Source organism: Schistocerca serialis, chromosome 2 (assembly GCF_023864345.2).
Source record: "Schistocerca serialis cubense isolate TAMUIC-IGC-003099 chromosome 2, iqSchSeri2.2, whole genome shotgun sequence".
Classification (NCBI taxonomy): Eukaryota; Metazoa; Arthropoda; class Insecta; order Orthoptera; family Acrididae; genus Schistocerca; species Schistocerca serialis.
In genome coordinates this window covers 548,480,966-548,506,906 of record NC_064639.1, presented here as the reverse complement: position 1 = coordinate 548,506,906, position 25,941 = coordinate 548,480,966, and the positions used below count along the sequence as shown (strand labels likewise).

The following is a 25,941-nucleotide window of genomic DNA, read 5'->3' as shown; positions in this document are numbered from 1 at the left end:
TGTTTATTTTAGTCTCTAAATTTATCCAACAAGATTTCGCCAGAACTAGTTCGCCTTCCTTCCAAGGATTCCCATTTAATTCCCTGAGCGCGTCTGTTACACTTTTGTGTGGACTGTATCCACCTGTCACGACACTGAAACTGTGTTCTATAAACTGACGCTCTGGCGTCTTGTGTGCTACTTCCTTTATAGACGCATCGCACTTTTCCTTACAACAAATCTATGTTTTCCATTCTCCTCCTCTAACACTGATCTTACGTGATCGACCCATTTCATATTGCTTCTTAGTGTTGCCAATATACGATGTGACGTGCTCAAGACTTTCACCAGTGATGTTGTTATCTATGTATAGGGTGTCCCACACAATCCAAACAAAACCGATAATGCGCCTCACTTACCGGTTACTCATCTGTAGTCGGATTGATTGTGAAGTGACAACACTGTCTCGAAATGCCATGGCCACCAATTCCAGCATCTCTTATAAACAGATAGCTACATTTTTGTAACGTTACTCTTATCTATTCTTTTTTTAGCTATTCATTGTGTGGTGTCACCGCCAGACACCACACTTGCTAGGTGGTAGCCTTTAAATCGGCCGCGGTCCGTAGTATACGTCGGACCCGCATGTCACCACTATCAGTGATTGCACACCGAGCGCCGCCACACGGCAGGTCTAGAGAGACTTCCTAGCACTCACCCCAGTTGTACAGCCGACTTTGCTAGCGATGGTTCACTGACAAATTACGCTCTCATTTGCCGAGACGATAGTTAGCATAGCCTTCAGCTACGTCATTTGCTACGACCTAGCAAGGCGCCATTACCAGTTACTATTGGTGCTGTAAAACATGTACCGTCAAGAGCGATGTTCACCAGTTATGGATTAAAGTTAAGTATTCCAGCAGCTACGTACGTTTTTTTTTTTTAGTCTCATTTCCTTGACCTGTTCCACACCAGCCTGCGTGAGCTAAAACTCGTGCCTTTCGGCTTCCTCTCATAGTGGGTTGGCTCTTGCCAATCCACAACACATTGTTACTTGAATCTCGGGCGTGAGGCGTACTGGTTTTTATGTGGGACACATTGTATACAAACGGCAATGTCCTGACTGACTGACTCCCAGCCCAAACCGCTAAGGATAGAAACTTGAAACTTGGAGAGAGAGTGAATTTTACACTATAGGCATCTTTCAAGAAGGGATTGTTCGATATTCCACTCCTAAGCGAGTGAAATATGGGATAAAAGGCTTTTTGAAAATATGTTGATCTTAAGGCAACTTTGAAGATACAACTACGAAAATTTGTATTTGATTTCTCAGTCAGAAATGTAAAAAAATTATGTTTGAGCATTTTTGGAAATTGAACCACTAAGGAGTTAAAATAGTGGGTGAAAGTTTTTTAAAATACATGATTATTAAAGAACTACTAAAGTATTTTTAAAGCTACATCTGTGAAAATTCGTATTTGACTTCTCGGTTAGAAATACAGCACCCTATAATGGAAGGAAATATGAGATGAAAAATTTTATGAAATTATGTAAGTTTTAAAGCATTTTCGAAACTAAATCTATGAAAATTTGTACATGGCTTCTCCGTTAGAATTTTTTTTAAAAAAAAAGTACCTCACCGTTTTTGGAAATTCAACCTCTAAATGAGTGAAATAGAGAATGAAATTTTTTAAGAAAATGTTTTGTCATAATAAAATAGTTAAAGCTACACCTATGACATTTGGTATTTCACTTCTCAGTTGTATATAAAAAGATACGTATTAGAGAATGAAAGTTTCTATGGAAATATCACCATAAGATCGCAAAAGGCACGATTAACAAAAACCTTGGACCTCAGCAACCAGAATCGGTTTCTGATGAGAACTGCATTCGAAAAAGCCTATGCTTCTGTGACCCTAATTAGTGTGGAAAGTTTAGAATTTGTCGCATTTTGTGAACCAACATATAAAGACCATCAAAAAAAACAGAACAGAAAAAAATATCTGCGCCGATCATACAGTCTACGAGAGCGGAGTTACAGAAGATAATGTTAATGGACATCATCCATTGGTAAAGGAGAAAAGGTAAATGATAAAGTGGTCGGAAGTGGAGGTGGTGGGAGGGGTGGGGGAGGTCAGCTATGGCCGTGAAGATTTCAACGCAGGTATTCCTTCTTTACCCTTCGGCGTGTTAAATGATACCATTCGAGTCTGAAGAACTGATTAACAGACAGTGAGAAACGACAATGCTCGCCGCAAATTCTGAATCTTTTTATAAATGAGAGCGGGTAGACGTATGAAGCAAGGGAAGTGCATTAACGAAACCGGTTGGTGAACGCGGGGCACCACTCCGGCCTCGGAGAGGCGCAAGAAGCGACGCTGGGGCCGCCTTCTGCCAGCGGCAGAGAGGGCCATTACCCGCGACGTGCAACGCCAAACCGCAGCACCGCTTCGCAATTACATGGCTCTATTAGGAACGCTGCAGCCGCCCCTAATACAAAAGCCAAATAATGCCGCTTCGGCGGAACAAACAACAATCCTCGCTCAGCTTTCCCGTTTAATTTCGTGCCGTCTGCAGTGGACGGGTGGCTGAGTGAATCTCAGATTATTAAATGAAGAATATTTATTAACGGCGGGATTGAACAGTCAGTTCCTCGTAGCACAACCTAACCGAACTCTACCGGAAGGAGGTTGTACCGCTTCATGGGGGCGGAGAGAGTGATCTGTCCGCGAGTTGGTTATCCACTGCCGGGTAAAAATGTAACACCGTCAAGGACCAGTTTATTTTATTGTCAAGTGAAGTGACAGGCAACTCATCATTAAAGAACTGTATGATAATAAATTCAGACCAAATGAAAACACATGTACCGGGTGATCAAAAAGTCAGTATAAATTTGAAAACTGAATAAATCACAGAATAATGTAGATAGAGAGGTACAAATTGACACACACGCTTGGAGTGACATGAGGTTTTATTGTCCGGCAGATGGCGCTTCATCTGATCAGAATAGCAATAATTAGCATAACAAAGTAAGACAAAGCGCCGCGCGGGATTACCCGAGCGGTCTCAGCCGCTGCAGTCATGGACTGTGCGGCTGATCCCGGCGGAGGTTCGAGTCCTCCCTCGGGCATGTGTGTGTGTTTGTCCTTAGGATAATTTAGGTTAAATAGTGTGTAAGCTTAGGGACTGATGAACTTAGCAGTTAAGTCCCATAAGATTTCACACACATTTTTTAAGACAAAGCAAAGATGATGTTCTTTACAGGAAATGCTTAATATGTCCACCATCATTCCTCAATAATAGCTGTAGTCGACGAATAATGTTGTGAACAGCACTGTAAAGCATGTCCGGTGTTATGTTGAGGCATTGGCGTCGGATGTTGTCTTTCAGCATCCCTAGAGATGTCGGTCGATCACGATACACTTGCGACTTCAGGTAACCCCAAAGCCAATAATCGCACCGACTGAGGATTGGGGACCTGGGAGGCCAAGCATGACGAAAGTGGCGGCTGAGCACACGATCATCACCAAACGACTCGCGCAAGAGATCTTTCACGCGTCTAGCAATATTTTTTTTTCTAATAAAACCCCATGTCATTCCAAGCATGTGTGTCAATTTCTACCTCTGTATCTACATTATTCCGTGGTTTATTAAGTTTTCAAATTTATACTGAGTTTTTGATCACCCGGTACATTAAAGGGTGCCCAAACAGTCCTATCAGTGCACAATGTACCTCATTCTGGCGGCAATGGAGGCGTGTATTCGTGCATGCAAACGACAGTAAAGGTGGCGATAGACTGACCTAAGGACCTTTTGATGCAGTTCGGCATTGGTTCTTGCAGGGTCTGGAGAACAGTTCCCACTTCACCATGTTCCACTCGTGTTCAACTGGTGAGAGATCTGGTCATGTAGCTGGCCAGGGCAATTCATCTACATCTACATCACTACTCTGAAATTTAAAATTAAATGCCTGGCAGTGAATTCATCCAACAACCTTTAAGCTACTTCTATACCGTTCCACTGTCGAACAGCAAGTTGATAAACGCTGTGATTCCTCTTACTTTATTGTGGTGATCATTGCTCCGTACGTACGTCGGCGTCAACGAACTATTTTCACACTCTGAGGAGAAAGCTGATGATTGAAATTCCATGAGAAGATCCTACCGCAGCGAAAAACGTCTGTTTTAAAGAATGACACTCCAATTCGTGTATCATATGGTGGCACTCTGTGTCGGTGGACCGGTAAAAGGAACCAATTGTTGTACACCACGAAGAGCACTTTCGTTGCAGCAGTTGTATGTGGACGTGCATTGTCCTGCTGAAAAAAATACATCAAATGGTTCAAATGGCTCTGAGCACTATGGGACTTAACTTCTGTGGTCATCAGTCCCCTAGAACTTAGAACTACTTAAACCTAACTAACCTAAAGACATCACACACATCCATGCCCGAGGCAGGATTCGAACCTGCGACCGTAGCAGTCCCGCGGTTCCGGACTGCGCGCCTAGAACCACTAGACCACCGCGGCCGGCAAAATACATCACCTTCCTGTCGAAGAAGTGGTAGTAGCATAGGAATAGCCTGTGCAATGTAGCGGGCACTCTTTACTTTACCCTATAGAACCGCCAAACGTCACCGCGAGATGTAACTGACGATCCCCCCCCCCGCCATACGATGAAGCCTGAGATGATACCTGCATGTTGTGGGCGAAGGGCGAATGCACTCTGGAATAGGCAAATCAAAGGTCAACGCTGTACACGCGTACGTCCATCAGACAAAACCTGCTCTCATTGCTAAAGACAGCACTCCAGTCAATTCTTTGGCGACACCTGCATAACCATGCACGGCAGTGTCGTAGAGTCAGTTGTAGTCTCTCCATTGCACACGTGATCTCAATTCTGCTGCTAACAGACGGTTCCCTTTGGTTTCTGATGAAACAGCAGATTCAACATATTCCCGGATTTCATCTCGGGACGATGTTCGGTCGGTTACCGCCGCTCACACAATGCATCGACCTTGACATGTGCCTGTATTGCGTTCACGTCCGTAACTTAATCTAGAGGTGCAGGAATGTTCCACAGACCACTGTTGAAAGCAGCGACACACCATCGGTAAACTGTGCCCAACCTGTGCAACAATCCGCTGATACGTCCATTCAGCTTATAGCAGGCCCGCAACGCTAGCCCCTTTTAAATGGCTGAAGTTGTTCGACAGGGGTACGACCTCGACTTCGGGACACGGTTGTAGCGCAGAATGAATGTTGTAAGCACTGTTCAGTTCTAAACTCAGCACAGCTGCTGCTTGCAGAGTACCAAGACAGGGTGCACAGACAGGCCTCTTGAGCGACATACTATCGCCGATGACCGCGGAAAATAATCACTAATACTAAAACCCCTCGGTATCTACATTTGATACTCTTGTGCCATTTAACATAGTCCCTGAGAGTTTTGCAATTCTTTCTGACAGTGTATGTTACCGCTGCACGGAATGCAGCAGATCGTCCATCAGACTCAAAATTATAAATATTTTGATTGTTTGCTTGCTATCAATAAATCTTTAAATAGTATTCTCACACCACATCCAAGCTCTACAAGACACCTTACGATTTCCGGCGCAGGGTAACACCACCATTCCCCCCTTTCCTGTTCCAATGGCGAATAGTCCACGGGAAGAAAGACTGGCGTCAAGTCTCTATATGAAGTCGAATCTCTCTGATTCTGTCGCCGTGGCCTTTTAGCGAAATGTATGTGAGAAGAAGTAATACACAGCCTGACTCCTCTTGGAATGTGAGAACTGGACCCAAACCTCCCCGTGGTGCACAGCGCCTCTACTGTACTCTCCGCCACTGGAGCACCTCCGTAACACTCTCACGCTCACTAAACGAAGTCTTGACGAAACGTACTACGCCCGTGGGCTCTTCTTTGTATCGGCTATTAACCGTCAGACTGCTATGCTTTTCTACTTCCTTAAACCACTGAAAATCCAGAAAACTCGAATTAACACAATATAATTATCTTATGTTCTGCTTAGAACATATAAAATCTTTTTAAAACAGCAATTCTGATGTCTCAACATTCTTTTACCAACGGTTTACCTCAAAATTAGCGTTATAAAATAGCCTAAACAACCGAATTATAAATTACAATGTTATTTTTATGTTCCAGAACTATCGCATTAGATGAATCAACTTGTTTCTTTTTTATTTTTCACTGTATTTTATGTTTCATTTTTCACTGGGATTTACAACTGAATTTTAACATTATTATAATGAAGTATCAGTACCGTTTAAGTTTTTTATTTGGAGTTCTACAATTCACGCTCACTATTTGTAACTGTAACATCCAAGACACAATACTCTCTGCCTTTTCGCACCGTGGGTATCACAAATGATTTTCTTGCAACTTTCACCCTTTGTTTTAGTTTTTCTGTCATTTTTTCTTCTACGTAATTGCCATCCACCTTTTAGTTTTAGTGGTCCTCCTACAACCTCTGCATTCTTTTCTTCCGGGATCAGATTTCTAATGGCACCTATGATAACTCTGTGTAGGCCGTCTGGAGTTTGTATCCTCTTCTTCATATGTAGAGTCACCAGCTCCTTTCGTAGTTCTAGAATACCGTATCTTCTGGTATATGAATAATTTGTTTTCCATGTTGGGTTTTTCGTCTTGCATAACGTGACCGCATTTTGGGATCCTTGGTCAAGTTCATGTACAGAATATGCGGCAATCTCCTTGTTGTGCGATTTGTGCAATACTCGCCGGTCATTTCATCCATTGTATCCTCATCGCCTTTTGTTTGATTCTAATGGAGAACTATATTGTGTTTATAATTTTCTTTTTCTTTTTTTCAAATCTCTTGTCGTTGTGCTTAGTACTTAGCAAAATTAGAGCCTGCGTGTTTTGGGTATATAGGGTACCACTGTTAGTTCATCTTTGAAAGTAAAAGTAGAGGACTCTAAGTGGTCTGGATGCATTACGAAGCATAACTTTACAAATATCTGACTTGTTCTTTCTTAGGGAACCACAGAGGGCCAGTTTCTTCTCGCAGAGTTCTTTTGCACGAGAGACAGAGGTAAAGAAATTATCTGTTGTGGAGACGTGACTCACATGAAGACAGTTCGTAACATCGAGTACCACTCGTTGTCCTTCGTTCTTTTCACTTGAATCTTATGGTATAAACTGTAAGTCTATACAACATGTTGACTTCACTTCAGCCATCGCCCAGGTTTAACTGCCGTATTTTTCCAGCTTAGACTTCACATACACCATAAAGGAACAGCCTTCTCTGAAGAAAACAAATTTTTCGTCCACAATCACATATGAATCAGGATTAGTTGGATTTGCAACGGGTAACAAGAAATTCAAAAATAATTCTAATTGCTGCTAATTTATAAGCTGCTTTTCGATCGGCCTTTGTACTTACATAATCAGATTTAATGATTCATGACAATTGTTGAAACCAATTCTAGACATTGCAACAAGGAAAATGTATCTCTTGTAGAGAGGATCTGCAGTCCACAGAAATTCTACAGACTTCCTTTTAGCTTTTAGAGATCCCATTGTGACGAGAATGCCTAAAAAGGCATATATTTCATCAGTATTTGTAGGATGCCACCGTTGTTATTTATTCATAAAAACATTGAGCCTTTTTATTAGTAGATTCTATAATAATTTGTAGCATATGTCCACCAATGAATAATTTGAGAGCTTCGCTTACCAACTGAATACCTTGAGATGAGGTGGACAAACAACGAGGTACAATAATTGTATTGTGTGCAGTCCGTCTAGTTTTCTTTGGTGGGTCAGCCGATCATACCATACCACTTTTAGCAATGAGGCATTCAACATTGTTGAATTCATTGTCTCCGTCGCTGTTACCTTCACTATCATATCCGGATTCTTGTATGTCTGGAGTTCCCTTTTCGCGTTTAAAGTAACACCATCCTCAGAATCCAAAATTTCAATGTTCATTTCATATTCGTCTTCATCCCTACTGTCATTTATAAGTAGCATAACTTTTTCTAAGTCCCCAGTATTATCTAAATCAAAAGTTTCACTTTTTCTTTTCGAAATGACCATATCTTACGGTGCGCGCTAGGAGAGTATTGAAGTTACCACACAATATCAAATCAACAATGCGCGCTAGAAAAACTGAAAAACACAAGGCAGCCAACAATGCATGCTAGGATAACTAAATAACATAAGGTAGCCAACGTAAAACTGTCAAAATGCGGAAAATTTTAATGAAGATTCTATGAGGGGGTCCCATGTTACATTTTTTTTTTACAGTTGTTTTTATTGAAAATTTCACCGCAATCTTGTATGGCAATAGAGCTGTTTAAATTTGTAACACACTATAAAAATTTCAAAATTGTGAATTAGATATTCCACTCGTAAAAACTACAAAGTATAACACTGAGGCCCAGCTGGTCCCCACATGCAGCCTGAACGTCAAACCAATCTGGTAAGTATTCCAGACTGACCAATAGCACTTAAGAATCAGTCGACCGAGCTTTTTAAATTTGCTTATTCTTTAATCGAACCTGCTATGGCATTGAATCATTTGTAAAACCACTTCGCGAAGAAGACAGTAAGGCTCAGCCGGAGAGTACAAATATCTATCGAGCGACCACAGGGTTGTGAGCATACCGACAACTTCAAACCAGAACTGTCCCGTGACTTCAGTATAACGTTGTTTTCTTAGTTTTCACAAAGGTCTAAACTTTAAGGAAGCGCGTTTTTTTCCTGTTTTTACACATCTGTTTATTAGTAACAACAGTGATGGAAATCGCACTACGTGAAAGGAGGAACAGTTAGTTTTCTTGGGTAAGTACAATAAAGTCGCCTGATTTTTGAGGCAATATTCGTTGGCAACAAAACTTGTGTTCTGCCCATCTGAATATTTACCGACTGATATCCCTACTCTATCCCAGCAACAAGCGGCTACTGAAACACGCTGTGTGACCCCAGCAGGACCGAGCGAGGTGGCGCAGTGGTTAGCACAACCCGCATCCGGCCATCTTGATTTAGGTTTTCGCGATTTCACTAAATCGCTTCAGGCAAATGCTGGGATGGTTCCTTTGAAAGGGCACGGCCGACTTCCTTCCCCATACTTCCCTAATCCGATGAGACCGATGACCTCGTTATTTGGTCTCTCCCACCAAATCAACCAACCAACCCAGCAGGTGGTGACCACCATCTCTTTTTCGCACAGCTGTAACGGAGCGCACAGTTTGTCCAGTATTGGCTCGACGCAAGAGCATGCAACGGGGAATTCTGCGCCATCTTGTCCCACGGCGTTAAGGTGCGTTTGATACGAGCAAGATGCGCTCGCGGAGCGGTTGGATGGAGCTGTTTCGTGAGGCGGCTGTCTCAACCTCCTGTTTACAGAGAGCGATACGCTGCGCGAAGCAGGCGCGAATAAGGCGAGCCGTCAGTCTGGCCGAGGCAACCACGCCGGCGTGCTCTGGCCTTCCTCTGGCTGCTGCACCAGCGTCCGCCCTCATGACGACGCTGTATTTGAAGGACGGAAGCGATGTCGCCGAAGTTGGAGCAAGGAATTATTCTGTCGACGATTTCAGTCACTACGTTTACATGCGACGCATCCTCCGGAAGACGAAAGCTGAATTTCGGAAACCGTCTTTCGTTGTCGTGTTTACACGTTGCGGTCTGACGCTGATTTACTAGCCAAGTCAAATATGGCGTCTGCAGAACAATCGTTCTAGTTTATGATTTATTCAGAACAATCGCAATTTCTCTTCAGTTGAGTATTAAAAACAGACGGTTTCGTGCCAAGTCTAATATTTCTTCTTTTCCCTCCCCGTAAAAACTGTCACTCCGTCCATATTAATCGACTTTTTTTAAAAAGAAAGACGTAACTGAAAACCCAAGTATGTTTCAAAATCATTTTTTTCGTTTACATAGCAGAAAAAGTCGATTGTGTAAGTGGAAAACCACCAGTTAGATCCGAATTTCCATAATCGGTATTGCGATATCGATTTACCAAGTCCGAATTGGGAGCCCCACGTAAACATAGTGAATACGGGAATCTGTTTCAGCTAGAAATGGCAGTGGAATCCACTGAAGATATCAGAAACTTCATCTGCGTTACTACACAAGATTTTCAGTATCCTGCGTCAATGATCTGCTGAGATATCTAGTGACAGCAGTTCACACCCAAGTTTACAGTACTTACTTCAAAATGTAAAAAAGCATACCCTGAATTATCCCAGCAGTCTGAAACGCGTTCATTGACGCTCTTCACGAATAAGTAATGTTCGGTATTATAGCTCGTATTTTTAATATTATTTCAAAATATGTATTTCTAGGACACAAAGGAACACGCTTCTTTTACAAGTACAATAGAAAGTTTGCATAATCGATCCATCGATTCTGCTTTTCCTCTTCCTTGACCTTATGCTTCTGTGCGACCAACCAAATTATCATTTTTGGTCTGGAACTTGAGTCTTTCCACGCATCCTCCCTTCTTGTCCGATTGTGGTTTACTTTTTCTTTGAATCCCACAAAAGCAAGTGGTTTTGGCGTAATCCTGTCAGGTAGAAGCTTTCCTCCTGGCTCGTCGTCTCGAGCGCAACAAAGGACGTCGCTTACGGTACACAAAACGATAGAGGCGAAGAGGTCTTTGATGCGCCTCGCCGCGAAAGAGCATCATACAATACGTTTACACTGCACAAGACTTGCCTCACGAAACTGTTGCGCGAGGTGGTGTGTGCAAACACGCCCTTACCCGCTGCCCTGTTGCACTAAATATGGCAGCCTATGGCATAGAAGAGAAACACAAGCGTGGTGGCTTGAGCGGCCGTGAACGCTATATGCGACTTGTTTATAGTGGGGGAGAACTGAAGAACACCTGCCATATCAGGGAGATTTAGTTTCCTGAGTACTGTTCCTGCTTCAGATTCCTCGGGCACTGTTTTCTGCTTCAGGGAACTCCACTTGCAATATTCCCATAGAACAGTCCCCCGACCGGCCTGACATGTCGGACTTACAACGTTTCTGGAATATGATTAGCCAGCAACTTGTTTGTCGCGTTCCTCTGTATACCACGCTTGTACTTTTAGAGGTTCCGATTGGAACACATGGTAGCTTGCCATGTACTTCATTCTTAATGTCAGCGGTTATATATAGTTTATGTACACTTCTGTAACCATTGTTGTTACTGTATGTCACATACTGATTTTGCTGCGATAGATAAATAAACTATGTGTAGTACACAGTTCATTTCAGTCACTTGTATCCGTTTTGGTGTAGCAATTCTGATAAACATTGACATACTTTGCTTCGTTTTATTTATATTTGTATCATTCAAGGTCTAAAAGACCCAGCACCAAATTTTTACGTTTAAAACACGCTGCAGCGTACATAAAGTGGAACTATTTTGAAAGTTGTAGTGCTGAAGAGTGCAGAAACCTGCATCTCTCGACGTAACTATGTTGCACTATTTCTTGAACTTTAACTATTTATACCATGCTGTAAGCAAACAAACGCCTTTTGAGCACTTACCTACGTCTGCGAATGAAAACGTGACGTTATTGTGTGTGCGCTTTAAGTACTTTACAGTATAATTTAGAATCTACGCTGGCTTCTTAATTCGTACACTACATACATTAGAATGTAAGTGCTTAAATACTTCGATCTTTAACTTCAGTCGCTGAGGTCTGGCTGAACTGATGATTACAAAGGACCATACTGCAAACATTAAAAAAGAGTGGAATAAACACAAACATATGCCAACTTTCTCAACGACGTTATTTGCCTTATAATCTCCTTAAATGTTACGGTGCGGTGATGTGCCTTGTGAGGCTACCTAGTGGAAGAAGCAAAGGTGACTGCTTGCTGTTCCATTCCAGAAATACCCACAAAACGTCAAACATGTTACTCCGGTCCATTTACGACCAATCCATGGGCAAACTTAATTGATGCTTAACAATAATTTGCATAAGAAAGATTGAAGCACCAAAATATTATAAGTTGAAAAATGTTCAAATGGGTGTGAAATCTTATGGGACTCAACTGCTAAGGTCATCAGTCCCTAAGCTTACACACTACTTAACCTAAATTATCGTAAGGACAAACACACACACCCATGCCCGAGGGAGGACTCGAACCTCCGCCGGGACCTATAAGTTGAAAGAGGAGGAGATTAGTGTTTAACGTTCCGTCGACAACCAGGTCATTAGAGACGGAGCACAAGCTCGGATTAGGGAAGGAAATCGGACGTGCCATTTCAAAGGAACCATCCCGGCATTTGCCTAAAGCGATTTCGGAAAATTACGGAAAACGTAAGTCAGGACGTCTGGACGGCCGGACGCGTGTTTCAACAATTATAACTTGTTTCGCACTTCTGACTTTTACAATCTGTGAAATGCGCTACATTTCTACGGATTCTCATCACTTTATATTTAGAAGCGCGTGCTTACCAGCCCTTTAATAGTGGACAGGGTCGTCGGGAGTTGTCTACTTTGATTGTAACCGAATAACATATCGATACCACAGTATTATTCAAGCTAGGAGTATGAAGAAAGCCATATTCCATTTACTTGTTCCTACAGAATGTAGTGTACCCTTCTACAGCCTGTGAACGAACTCGCTGTATGCACAAAAATTAGCAGCCGAATAGGCACTTCAACTGCGGAATTTAGACAGAAAACGATTACTACTGATCTTCATCTCGTCCGACAGACGGCCCATTCTGCCATACCCGCTATGGGTTGCCACTGAACAACATAAAGGAAAAAAATCTGCAAACGTGTTACTCCCCTAGCAGAATTTACACTTTACTAAAATCTTCAGCGTGCAAAAGCGTTCAGCGATTGGGACATTTTGTTGAAACGAACCCTACTCATCCACGAGTCTCGGCTTCCCTTTAGGCAAATAACGCCTTTGAACCACGTTTTGTGCTATCACAGCCACGCACTTCCAGTAAGAAAATTCGAATACAATTCTTTATTTCGTGGCCATCTTATTAACGACATTATTCATAAAGAGATGGGAAGATTAGACTTTTCTTCACACACAAATCGGTACAGTCTGACCTCGATCTAGTTATACAACAGATCTCAACGTAAGCGTGTTTTCGTGACGCACCAGTCTAAATTACAACGTTCTTCATCTATTCCTGTCTTTTCACCTCTACATATTTAGTACGTCCACCAGTCCATAATCTGTATCGCATGTTCCAGACTTTTCTACCCCCTCTACTAGTTCTTCCAGAGAAATGTTCACTGTTCTGTGTGTTTTAGAGGATGTTCCCCTGGTAAGTCAATTATTCTTGTGACATTATATGTCGTCTCTTCCTGCGTTTTCTCTTCATTTAGTGTTTGACGTTCCTCTACAGCGACACACTTAAAATGTTACATTTTCTTCTTCTTCCATTTTCACAAGGTACTAATTAAGCTTCTGCTTCCTGTACTTCATATGTACGCGTTTAGGAACTTTTCCCTCTCTTCCAATATTTCATTTAAGATTTTTTTTATTGGAGAATACTTATACGTCTACGTTACTTTAAGTAAAGGTGAGCTTTTCAGAAAGTAAGCACAATGTATACAGCGTATGTGAGTGTAAAACTATGTAATCACGAAACTTTGTTAAAGTTTAGGACGTAAATGCAAAACGGAAAATCATTTGTAAACTATGCATCATAAAAGTTTTGTTATACTTTAGGACACAAATGCAAAACTTGCAAGACGTCAACGCTACCATCTGACGATGGGCTCAGGCCCGAAACTAGTAATGGTATCATTAAATCATTTCGGAAAAACCTGTGGTGGGTTGCAGTATTTCCTACAAACTGATTTACTAAAACAGCCTCGGTGTTCTTCAGCCAAAATGGGCAGAATAATGACTTATACGTCTACTTGCGCTTTCTCCCTTGCTTCGGTGATCCTGTATAAGTTTACTTCTTAGACAGAATAATTCTTTCAGTATCTTCACTACTCTGGCTTCCACAAATCTGATGTTACACAAATAGCTATTCTCTCTTCTACTATACTCTAAAACTTTCATTTTTTTTTATTCCTTATACGATATTCTGTGCTAGCTACGCCGCCCGCTCCATTGAACAGGTAACAGTTTTGCCCACTCTCGGCTAGAATCGTAACGTTACTCCGGAATCTAGGCTTTTTTTTTAAAAAAAAGAAAAAGAAAAAGAATAGCGTTAAATTAGCGACACTTCAGCATTTAATAGAAGATTGATAGTATGAAACGGTTGTAATTTATTCTGGCATGGATACCAGTTGTGTATACGCGATGAAGTTTGCCTCACAATCCGTTACTTCCCATTGACAAGCAAATATTATACATTCTGGCTGTCGGCAAATAAAAATTATTGGACAATAATTTACGAATAATGCCCCCTGTAGGACACTTTTGCGTATTGTAGTTTCCAGGGTTTTTATTAACAACACGGTTTCTTTTGTGGCCTACTTTCGGAATTTTTATTAGCCTCACATCACCGCAGAATGTTGACAGAAATCTATTAGACAAGAGAAAGTTAGTTTCATAGAGGGCTAAGAGAACTGGTGCTTCATTAACGTGCCAATCATGTAGTAAATAAATAAAAATGGAATTATTTCCATATTTATGTTTCTAATTACTTAGACTTACCTATATTTGTTAAACATGTGTTTAGAATTATTTTGCACTGACAGTTAACTTTAATCAATGATTTTAACTATGTAAAACGCTACCTTTCTGTGAAATGACGTCTTATTTCACCTGAAATTTGAAAGCCCCGCAACAATAAATAACTCGAGTTAGAAATAACCAAGTGAAGGTTAATCTTTGACCAGGTACTCAACGTGGTTTATGATGTGAGGCAGTACTGAGGTGATTTTCAATATACCGCATAAAAATACGATAATCCAGTCCGCGGAATACCTTTTCGTATATCATTATCCATGAGAAACTGTTTCATTGTTATACTGCAAATTTTTCTTTATAATAATAATTATAAGTGGACTTTGTTAAGATAATACTTTGGAAAGGAATATTTACTGTGTGCTGATGAGGGCTATGAACAGATTAAAAACTACTGACGGTGACACATTATCCTCCAGCGAAACCTTGCCACTGAACAATAAAAACTCCATTATAACTACAAGGCTACAAAGTTTCAAGTATACGGTCATCTTCGAACGTCTGTTGAGTCTTTGCACATGTCTGTGTCGTAATTTGTAGATAGTATACTATAGCTACAAATTTTTCTGAATTTTGTCTGCAATAAATTTGGTACTTTAAACTGAGCTCGCTGTTACACTGCGTCAAAAATGACCCACTCTTTAAAGAAAACCATCAAAGCATTTCAAGTATCATTGGCTCTTTTGCTAAGTAATTTAAAGTACGCGAGTAAAGGCACATTCTTTTTTCTTCAGTTTGCAGACGAAAAGTTATTGAGAAATACTGAATACACGGTTTCATGATTAATAGATCAAATACAAGCAATGTGTTACCTTCGGATAAAGCACTCCCCCCCTCCCCCTCCCCCCCTTCTCCTTCTACCTCTCTTTCTCTTCTTGTGTTTCCATTCTTGCGCTGAGAAACAGTGACATCTGCAGTTGACATTTTCCACAAAATTCCCACAGACACAAGTCTGATACTTTAACATCCCAAAACGTTGACGTATTCTTAGGCAAAGAGTCCACCTACGTGTTGTGGAGCAGAGCAGAAGGAATAGCCCTGACCAATGTTTATGCCTAGAAACTATTTGATCTATTCCAACATAATACTCATTTTTAGTTGTTTCCCCTCTTAAAAGACACATAGTAGTTGTGCATGCAGCATTACTTGTAATTTTCACACTAGAGTGACAGCCAGTGGCTGTAGATAAACTACATACTATTTAATAATAGACAAGTCATCTGTCATTTTAATGACAATTTATTTCCAGATTTAGGTCATCATTTCTTGTGATAACCTAGTAAATCTGATCTTTATAACATAATCGTTCTGCTAACGAACATCTTTATTCGGAAGATATCAATTACTGTCATCAAGCGAGTCTAATTTCACGAGGTTAAAAAAACGCACGTACCTGAAATTTGGCGGATTTACTTCTATTTTTCGTTAGGGTAGTTGCTAAATAGCGGACATCACATTCACAATAGATTGTATTTAGAAACTATTTGTGTAGACGTACAACATTAATAATCACCGCTGAATGTGAAGCTGATGCAACTTAAAATAAATAATAATAATGAAACTGATTGATAAATCGTTTATTATGAAATAGTGCGGAACCCTCATGTCAACAGTTAATTACACACACACACAAATCATTTCTGTCCAATACGACTCTCGCTTCCCTCGTAAAAGAAATCCCCTGATGCAAGAGGAGCAGTTCAAAAGAAGAGAAAAAGTGCAAAAGGAATTTCCTCCTTTGCTCTTCTGAACGTTCACCAGTAGATGTTTCTCGAAACACTGACACACTGTGTAAACAGTTTTGGTATTTATGTTGTTCCTCGAGAGAACGAACATAAGGATTGCTATCACCTAACTTGACATCGACGGACGAAAGCTTCTGCTATGATTATGTTGCTTTCCTTACCTTGCGTTGAAATTACCACTGCAAAACATCACACAGTACAATACTACGAAACATAAGTTATGATTCTGTTGCTTTCCTTACCTTGCGTTGAAATCACCGCGTCAAGGCAGCGCGCAGTACAGTACTATGAAACGACACTCCTTAAATGGCACAAATAATAGATGTTGCACGAGTGACACCGACACATTCTCACACAACACACCACCAAAGTAAGGTTACTCCGCTCTGTTAGGAGATGCGGGGCACTCCGCCTGACAGCGGTAGGGCGCGGAGCCGTACCGCTGTCTGCTACTAGACCACACGCTCAGTCAACAAACGAATATGCACTCGAGTGTCTGACCAGACAGACAAGTTAACACAGATGACTTTAACACCACACCACACTACACTACACAAGAGCGCGAGTCACGGGACGCACGAGAGCCACGGGCGCTGGACTGAGGCGACGCAGCCTCGCTCCTCGGCAGGGGCGCTCGCACTGGCCGCCATCTTGGCATTCCTCGGCCGGTGCGCCGCGGGAGGAGAGAACCGGTCGGTGGGCGGCGGGCGGCGCGTATAGTCCCTGCCCCTCTGGCCGCAGCTCAGTCGGCGCGCCGGACACATTGCCCAGCGTCGGGCTTCGGAGGGAGCTACGGTCAAGAGCAACATATACAGACTGGCGCCTTGCGCTATGTAGGCCGGGATCTCATACAGGGCGTACGACAGAGAGGGAACGTTGAAAAATAGAAGGGCACGGTGAAAAGTTCTCTGCTTGACTTTGATGTCTATGAAATTTTATTATGTTGTTTCATGTTACGCAATGACGTAATTAAATATGCATTAGATCCGTGGAAAAATTTTCTCTGTATGACATTTTAAGCTAGTCACATTGTGTTTCGTCCACATGGATAACCTATAGCAATGTGCCTTCAAAAACCCTGGATAAATTTTTCTCAGACTTATTGCCGCGTTAGATCTGTATGTATACTCAAGCTTTCAACTGCGATTTTTGTCGTCGTCATCGGGATCTAGCTGCTGAATAACTTTGAAGAATACAAGAGCCAGATAAAAAGTTCTCGCCTTGGTGTCGAGGATCAGAGAGTGAAAAACTTAGCTTATTTCTCTGTGGCCTTTCGGCATCGAACAGCCGTTTTCATGTGCCATTAAGGATATAATCGCCGTCTCGGTTAAAGTTATTGTAGTCAGAGTCGCTCTCTACCAAAATTACGGTTTGGTAGTTTTGGTACAATACATAAATGACGTAGTAAATGGTAAGAGTAACGCTAGTGGTGGTAGAATCTATGGGGATAGAAACATAAATGAACGTGTAGGTGAGAAAACTTCACTTCGTTTTGTTTGGTTGTTTGTTTTGCACATAATTAGAACCGCTCATCATTCAGTTTAATACATTGTGTATTTTATACCCTTACAGAACATAAATTGCATTTTACAAGTAATAAAAATCAGGTGATCACATAACTTCTGTCCTTTTTTGTAACCAAAGCAATTACTTTCGAAGGAAGTACAGTTCACATGCAGAAACAAACAAAAATGTATATACTTATTGTTGTTATTTTGTACTCAATAGTCCGTTTTTCATAATCATCAAAGGGAAGAGTGTCCTGTCATAAATGCGAAAGTTGTTTATGAATAACAGAAATATGTTTTGTACAAGTTCGACGAAGTATTGAAGCGATGTTTGACATGTTTTTGTTTCGCAATCTTTTTTTTTTATTTTTACCTTTTAGTTCAGGAAATTACATTTCTAGCGCTATACGATAAAGCTGTAAGTTTTTCTTTATTTTTACCACAATATCCCTCTTTTTCACTTTACAAACCAACAATTTTCGAATAAAACCTGAATTAAACTTTGATAGTTTCAATTATGTTGTAGAATCTCTTTATTCTTAAGTAACAGATGGGAGGATAACTATTTGGAACAAAAATTTTCTGTAGGTTAACCGGCCCTTTATACGTGGTGAACACTAATAAAACCGACAAACTGCAGGGACGGATTCTTCTGACTGGAAATGGACGGTGTGCGTTCAACGACGACAAACAGCCCCGGAACAAAGTACAAAGGTGCATCGCATCCACGTTACAGCAGATGGTGAAAGTGGCCTTCATGAGATGCCTCTAATCCCACAAACCAACCAACCAACCAACCAACCATGAGATGCGATGCACGCGTTCTCAGGTCGGTAAAGAGGACTGGTGAAAGAAATCCCACAATAGTGATGGTCTGGTGCGAAAGCCGCTGACAAAATCCTTCCCGTAGAGGGAAATCCGCTACTGACAATGCTTGCACTCGTTGCAGGTGACAGGGATAGTAGCGGTTGTCATGCACAACACACATTATCGTACTCTGGCTTACACCATGTTGTACTAGGGTTCATCTCAATATCCTGTAGATCTGGTGTTCATACAATCCGCTGTCGCCCTGCACGTTCGTCTGTCTGAAAGGATCCATGACCACACAAACGCCCAAAAAGGGCTTGAAATGTCGTGTGACGTGGTCGGCGTCCGCGAGGGTACTTGTTTTGGTACAGCCGTGCTGCCTCTCGACCGTTCCCACCTGCTTCGCCCTACACACACATCGTCTTGGCTTGTTCCCGACATCAATACCGAACCATTCTGCTGCTTACAGTACGCTGTGTCAATCACACAGCCTGCAACACACAAGGAACACACGGCAAGTGGTCAGAGGAACTTTCATTCGTCAGCGCCATCTACGAGCCAGCGATGCATTTCCGGACACACGTTCGTAGGACTTCTTCCCTAGGATCATTTTTCCTCCATTTCCAGTCAGGAATCCGTTCCTGCAGTTTGTCGGTTTTATTAATGTAGACGATCCATCGCTTCCGGTTTTTACGGAAATCTAGTAAAACACCAATAACACACGTAAAGGGAACGCTCGTTGTGAGGTAATGCCCGATAGAAAGACAGCACACCCACCGAACCTACAGATAACATAGGTATGATATTAATTGACCGAAGCTACTACGAAAATTATCGTAGTGCACGCTTACTTATGGTTGTCTACGGTAGCCTATGGTAGTTTTACAACTCTAGCATTTTCTGATCCCAACGGCTTCTTTGATGACAGAACCCCAGTAGGTAGGTGCATGGGACATGGTTGCGTTCAGCAACAGCAGATTTGTCGAAAACGTGGTCTTTAATGTGATGTTGGCGCTCTGTGCAAAGTTCTCAACTGTAGGCATAGAGCGACCAACGTGAATGCTACCGAATTCATAAGAATTTTATACATTCCAGGAACATTGACGCCAAGACGTCGTGTGAGACCCAACTCGCCTTATTTGTTCATGAGACCCAGAAAATATTAGATACAGGCTCCCAGGTAGATGCTATTTTTCTTGACTTCCGGAAGGCGTTCGATACAGTTCCGCACTGTCGCCTGATAAACAAAGAAAGAGCCTACGGAATATCAGACCAGCTGTGTGGCTGGATTGAAGAGTTTTTAGCAAACAGAACACAGCATGTTGTTATCAATGGAGAGACGTCTACAGACGTTAAAGTAACCTCTGGCGTGCCACAGGGGAGTGTTATGGGACCATTGCTTTTCACAATATATATAAATGACTTAGTAGATAGTGTCGGAAGTTCCATGCGGCTTTTCGCGGATGATGCTGTAGTATACAGAGAAGTTGCTGCATTAGAAAATTGTAGCGAAATACAGGAAGATCTGCAGCGGATAGGCACTTGGTGCAGGGAGTGGCAACTGACCCTTAACATAGACAAATGTAATGTATTGCGAATACATAGAAAGAAGGACCCTTTATTGTATGATTATATGATAGCGGAACAAACACTGGTAGCAGTTACTTCTGTAAAATATCTGGGAGTATGCGTACGGAACGATTTGAAGTGGAATGATCATATAAAATTAATTGTTGGTAAGGCGGGTACCAGGTTGAGATTCATTGGGAGAGTGCTTAGAAAATGTAGTCCATCAACAAAGGAGGTGGCTTACAAAACACTCGTTCGACCTATACTTGAGTATTGCTCATCAGTGTGGGATCCGTACCAGGTCGGGTTGACAGAGGAGATAGAGAAGATCCAAAGAAGAGCGGCGCGTTTCGTCACCGGGTTATTTGGTAACCGTGATAGCGTTACGGAGATGTTTAATAAACTCAAGTGGCAGACTCTGCAAGAGAGGCGCTCTGCATTGCGGTGTAGCTTCCTCGCCAGGTTTCGAGAGGGTGCGTTTCTGGATGAGGTATCGAATATATTGCTTCCCCCTACTTATACCTCCCGAGGAGATCACGAATGTAAAATTAGAGAGATTAGAGCGCGCACGGAGGCTTTCAGACAGTCGTTCTTCCCGCGAACCATACGCGACTGGAACAGGAAAGGGAGGTAATGACAGTGGCACGTAAAGTGCCCTCCGCCACACACCGTTGGGTGGCTTGCGGAGTATCAATGTAGATGTAGATGTAGATGTTTACTGGACCATTATCTCTCCAATTTTCTTGGACGGTAGGAAAATGGACTGGTGTAACTCATGTGGCTAGAATACTGTCTATGTTATTTGTTACAGTTCCGAAATAAAGGAAGGAGACCTGTAGACTAATCGTCTTATAAAGATTGTCTCCGTGTTTTAATTTCTTATAGGAGGCTAATTTAAAATCTCGTTCATGATAACGGTTCTTCCAAAACAGCTTTCTTTCATATCTCATTTCTGCATCGAATTGGTCTTTGACAGAAACAGTTTTAGATTTATGTATCAGCATGTTTAAAACAGCTCACTTTTGGGCTGGGTGATGAAAGTTTGCAGTAAGGATGGAGACCGAGCAGCTGATCTGATTTTTGTTCGTGCAAAACATCTAAAAATGGTAATATTCTCTCTCTCTCTCTCTCTCTCTCTCTTTCTCTCTCCATCACCAGTGAACTTCACATTAGTATGCATGAGCGTGGTCAGAGGGATGTAGAGGGTTCAAACTCCTTCCGAAACGTTGACAATGCTATAAAAAAGAGAGGGAGAAATTATCTTAAAGCTGACTGCATTGTAGTATTTATTCCAAAATTACTATGTTGTGAAGCCGCGGATATTGCTAGCATGGCGTAATGTGCGTGGGGGGACACAGCAATGATGAGCCTGTATTGGTGACAGTATTGACACTAATATGTGGACTGACATTCAAATGAATGTTGTTTGTCTGGAGTCTTAGGAAGTCCAGGTAGCGCGTGAGGGTTACATCAATTGTCACAGTTGCTAAGACTGGGTGCAGTGAGAAAACATTCGTTTACGCGGCAGCAGCTTGCAATTGCTGTTGCCTTTACGCTTCCTGGAAGCTGTGATTACTGTGGTTATTATTCTGATGAATATTTTCTAAAGACAGTTTTAAACATGGCTGTTACTCAGCACCCGCATACTAGCTTCAACAGAGGATTAGACAGCCAACCGGTTGCAAATCACTGTTAGGTGCATTGACCTAGGTTTCGACACCTACTAAGAGTGTCTTCATCAGAATGAACCTTTTGATAAACCCTACAATATAGTACATAGAAAATTTAGTATGACAAAAAATACATTATCCAAGATGACAGTTGTCACGATATACTTACGGAAAATTGCTTTGCAAAAATGCAATGATCAGAAATTGGAGCAGCCAAACTCAAGTCAAAGAAAAACGAAAATAAAACGCCAGGTTACCTTCCTTTAAGTAATTGGGTGCACTCAGCGACTGTTATGTAATTTATAAATGATAGAGCGCAGCAATCAATCGTCCGTTTTTTCTTTTTCTTTCAGGTTTTATGAGGCAAATCCAGATTTCGGCTAGAGCCTAGCATTATCAATGCACTATTTTTTAAACTCGATGCATGTTAGTTCCCTGACGTTCGGGCGTCAGTCACAGTTCTTTCAAAAAATAGTGCATTCATGATGGCTAGGCACTAACCGAAATCTGGATTTGCTTAATAAAACCTGAAAAAAATGACGACTGATTGCTGCGCTCTGTCATTTATAAAATAAAATAAAACGTTCCAGCTTTTGCCACGTGCGCCTACCTAAGAACAACATCAGATTGATCGGCCCAGTGGCCGACGTTGCTGTCACGAACACCATACAAGTTGCGCCGCCTATCGGGCGTGGTGGACAGTGACATGAGCCCATTTGAAACATTGTAACAGAAACAACTAAAAAAAGACAGTTACTTAAAATACAAAGAGAGTTTAATGTATTTTTGAAAATACACAGTAGTCAAGCAGATTAAGTATAACTAATAGCCATAGAGCCATCAATTAGGCTTCACAGAAATTGCTGTTACGTAAGGGACAGAATAATAGAGAAAAATTTTACAAACAGCTGTACAATCCAGAAAACATTTGCATTAAGGTGACTTTAGTAGAATATATCTATGAGATTCGAAGTAAATGATGTTCCGAAACCAGGGGCAGGAAAATATAGTAAAAATAGAGAAATCAAAATTTTGTGAAGAGTGGACTGAAACGATTGAAAAAATTTTTGTTACGTAGTTGTAACTGTTCTTAGAAGTATACTTGAAAATCTCCAGCTCTTCAAGTACATCGAGCCTATGACCTGTCTTTCCTACCTGGAGAAAAGAAAGGTCATAGGGTCGATGTACTTGAAGAGCTCAAAATTTTCAATAATTTTTCTAAGAACGATGGCCTCATCCTCAATGAACAGTTACAACCACGTAACAAAAATTTTTTCAATGGTTTCAATCCACTGCTCGCGGAATTTTGATTCCGCTATTTTTACCATATTTTCGTGCCTCTGGTTTCGGAACATCATTTTCTTGAATCTCACAGATATGTGCTGCTAAAATTACTTTCATGCAAATATTTTATGGATTGTACAGCTGTTTGTAAATTTTTTCTCTACGGTTCTGCCCTTACGTAACAGTAATTACTGTAATGGCTAATTAATGGTTCTATAGCTCCTAGTTATACTTTATCTGCTTGACTACTGCGTTTCAAAAATATATTAAACTCTCTTTCTTTATACTTTGTTCTTTCTAAATTAATTATAGTTTTTTCTATTATTTCTGTTATAATGTTTCAAATGGGCACACGTCATTGTTCGCATCCTATAGGCGGCGCAACATGTATTATTTTCGTGGCAGCATCGTAAGCCACTGTGCCGATCAGTCTGATGTTCCTAGCTAGGAGCACGTGGAAAAGCCTGGAACGTTTTATTTTATTTTATCTTTGACTTGAACATAGCTGCTCTGATTTCTGGCCATTGCTTTTTCGCAATGTAATTTTACGTGAGTAACCTTTGTACATCATGACAACTGTCAATTTGGTTAATGTATTTTTTGTCATACTAAATCTTCTATGTATTATATTGCAGGGTTTATCAAAAGGTTCATTCTGATGAAGGCACTCTTAGTAGATGTCGAAACCTAGGTCAGTGCACTTAACAGATTTGCATCCAGTTGGCCGTATAATCCTATGTTAAGTTTTCTAAATATTTATTTTAAGCAGTATTACATAGGACTAATGAACTCATACATACATACATACACATACATACATACGTATCGGCGATCGCGGACCCTGAAGATCATGCGGCGACCTTACAATGTGCCACCGTAGAAGACGATCTTGTGCACCTTGGATCCAGTTTTCATGGACACTCAACTTCTGAAAGTCCTTCTGCAGTTCATCCTCCAATCGCATCCTTGGTTTTCCAATTCGACAAGTTCCATCTCGCTTTTCCATATATACAGCTTTAGGCTGGCCCATTTCCGGCCTGCTAGCAATGTACCCTGCCAGGTATTTTCTCCATGCTTTCATTTTCTGCACCATGCTGGGTTGTTTCGTTAGGTCGTACAGTTCCTGGCTGTGGTGCTTAACATTTCTGTCCCACACAACAACATCGGTACTATCACTGCATTACAGTCCTTAAGATTGGTCTTAACTGACATATAGTTTAATGACATTATCTGACTCAGAATGAAATAAGTTTTAGACACATTGACAATGCGTTGATTAATCTCTTGTTTTAGGTAGTTATGCCTGTTGAACCAGGTGCCAAGGTATTTAAAATTTTCCAGTGTGCGTAATATGATAACCTGTCTTGTTTTTCTTTAATTTTACGTAATACATGCAATACCTGAGAACTGACCAATTTCAGGCAAAATTATGTTGCAGAAAAATTGTAGAACATCAAAGTGGGTTTTCAAAAACTATAAGAAACTGACGAAAAACCTAACTGATAAGTAAATTCGCTATTTATTATTTAAATAGAAATCGCATGCATCAAAATTATACTTTTGGAAACAATCAGATCAACAGAGATAACATTAAATAAAGGACAAAAAGCTTGTTTACATCGATACGTGTTATGTTTAATTCTGTCAATACGGGCGTCCTCTTTGTTGAAGACAAACTGGATAAAAGAACTGGCTTGACACATTTCTACCTACTGCTTACTGCGTACTGAATAATTCAAAACGCCTGATATCATTATAGGGGTAATTCAAAAGCTGACAACACATCTAATAGAATTCTTCATCATTATTTTTTGCATATCATTTTCTAAAGACCTAGTCTTACCGCTGCAATAATATAATGTGGAAAACAGTTGACTGTCGTCTTTGGCTTTGAACGCTCTTCTTTCTTTTATAGACAGATGATCATTCTAACAAGTAAGTATGTTGCACTCTCGGTTCGAGAGGGAACGCGCAAATGACGACAAGCGAAGATTAGTAGAGATTCGGGCGTCAGCGAAAAGATCTGTGCGCAAAGCGTACAACAACAACCATTGTCACACCTTAGTAAAAGATCTGGTAGAGAACCCTAGGAAATTCTGGTCTTACGTAAAATCGTTAAGCGTGTCTAAGGTTTCCATTCAGTCCCTAGTTGACCAGTCTGGTGTGGCAGTTGAAGATGCTAAAACGAAATCCGAAGGAGAATCGTACAAACATATTGTCCCATATGGAAAGTAAATAAATCATCAGGTCCCGACGGAATTCCGGTTCGATTTTACAAAGAGTATTCTAAGGCATTGGCTCTTTACCTAGCTTGCATTTATCGTGAATCTCTCCCCCAGTGCAAAGTCCCAAGCAACTGGAAAAAGGCGCAGGTGACTCCAGTATAAAAGAAGAGTAAAAGAACGGACCCGCAAAATTACAGATCAATATCCCTAATTTCTGTTTGCTGCAGAACCGTCGAACATATTTTCAGTTCGAGTATAACTGAGAATCTTATGTCCTCGAATCAGCATGCCGTTTTCTCACACGATATGCTAGAGCAATGGGCGAAGGGCAACAGGCATATTCCATATTTCTACATTTACGAAAAGCATTTGACACGGTGCCCCAATGCAGACTGCTAACGAAGGTATGAGCACATGGAAGAAGTTCACAGATATGTGAGTGGCTCGAAGACTTCTTAAATAATAGAATCCAGTATGTTGTTCCCGACGGCAAG

At 41.2% G+C, this 25,941-nt stretch overlaps 1 protein-coding gene across 1 annotated transcript in view; it reads right to left on the bottom strand.

Moving 5' to 3' along the window:
- Positions 1-17,010, bottom strand: part of LOC126457534 (ankyrin repeat domain-containing protein 6) — a 722,889-nt gene extending 705,879 nt beyond the window's left edge. The window contains exon 1 of the mRNA XM_050093890.1: positions 16,624-17,010. The gene's annotated coding sequence lies outside the window, so the exon portion shown is untranslated. The remainder of the gene's footprint in view (positions 1-16,623) is intronic.
- Positions 17,011-25,941: the final 8,931 nt, after the last annotated feature.